Raw genomic sequence first — 1,635 nt, 5'->3', positions numbered from 1 at the left:
AAAATGACATGTTAAAGGAAGCGTTGGGGATGGCTCACTGGAGAAAGAAGTGTTTTCCATTCATTCGCATGAGCGTGGAAGCTATTTGGCAGAACATAAAACAGGTCAGGATCAGAGCTAGCCTTGTAAAACCTATCTGCCCTTCTTTAAAAAGAGTCTCTTAATCCCTTTAGAAAAGCAGAAACAAAAAAATGCAGCCAGTTAAAAAAACTCCATGTCCCAAGTCTTGAACCAGCCAGTGTTTGTTTTACGTGCCTGATATTTCAGCCTAGTGTATGAGTACAGACTTCCTGTAACACTTGTGGCTTTGGAAGCTTTTGATGGAAATGCCTTAAGCTAAGTAACTTTCTGCTGTGAAAATTACTTTTTAATTGCCTTCATCATTGATTCATTTCTGACTTGTGATGGATATGGCTTAGTGGCTGTACTCTGAGAAGTCTTCTATAACTGGTAGAGACCTAGATTAGGCTTGTTATTAATTAATTTGAGAGATTTGCAAACTAGCTTTATTGTCACAGGGATGTGTTGCATTAACGGGCAGACCGACTGTATGCTACAGAATAACAAGGGTGATCTTCTCATGGACACTCAAGACCTGATGTGTTGATTTTCTTTTTGTGGTGTATAAGCAGTTGTAGCTATTTATATTTGTGACCATTTGCTCAACAATAAAAATATCTCAGAATGTTTCATGTTGATTTGTAATTTACTTTGTAGCATAACAGCCTAATTAAATCCATTTAATTTATTTTAGAGTAGCAACAATTGTGGGCAATAGGTAAGGGCTTCTTGCTTTTACTTGTTTTCAAGTGACAGCAACTGTGGATTGACTGACTGACATTTCAAACCCAAATTGCTGCAGGAAAAAACAAGTCACCCCGTTCACTGCAAGATTCCTGCGCCTCCATTTCATCTAGTTTTATTTAGTCAAAAACATCCCTGTGTATTAGGTCCAAAAACTCCATCATGGTTTTCCTATTTATCTATTTTTCCTTCCTGCCCTGTGTTTTAGGCAGCTTGTTTCTTAGATGTACTGGCAGAGTCACATATGAGTTATGCAGGCCATCCCCAATGAGTGCCAATAAAACTGTTATGTCTATCTATTTTATGTGTTTATAGAAAGCCAGTCACACAGCACAATCTAGTTGCTTTATACTTCATAATATCATACTGTGTTCTACATTTGTCACAGGGCAGGTTTTTTGATGGTTGCAGCGGAGTGGAGGGTTGTCAGGAAGCCACTTATGTCCAAAGATAGAGCAGCTTGAGAACTGCACTCACTTGCATAATCATGCAATGGTTCTCAAGGGGCTGTAGCGAATCATTCACCCTTTCTGAAACAGCCGTCTTCACCACTGTGCCAGGGTGCAAGGAAGGAGGCAAAGCTAAAATACCTCTCTGCTTACTGGGGAGCTCCCTAGTGAGAAATCCTAGCAGGGGGTGTCTAAACTGTTTCCTACTGCCTATGTGTCACCTGAGCAGTACATAGGGAGTGCAGTGAGACAGAGATTCTTCCTCTACCTGTCTTACAGGACATTTGTTTAGAATGGATGTAAACAAAATTTTCAAAATGTTATTGGTGGTACTTTTATTTCCGACCTTCCTGTAAAGCTTGTCTTTTATTCGCTACTGTAC

Source organism: Pelodiscus sinensis, chromosome 5 (genome assembly GCF_049634645.1).
Source record: "Pelodiscus sinensis isolate JC-2024 chromosome 5, ASM4963464v1, whole genome shotgun sequence".
Taxonomy (NCBI): Eukaryota; Metazoa; Chordata; order Testudines; family Trionychidae; genus Pelodiscus; species Pelodiscus sinensis.
This window is presented reverse-complemented; position numbering follows the sequence as displayed.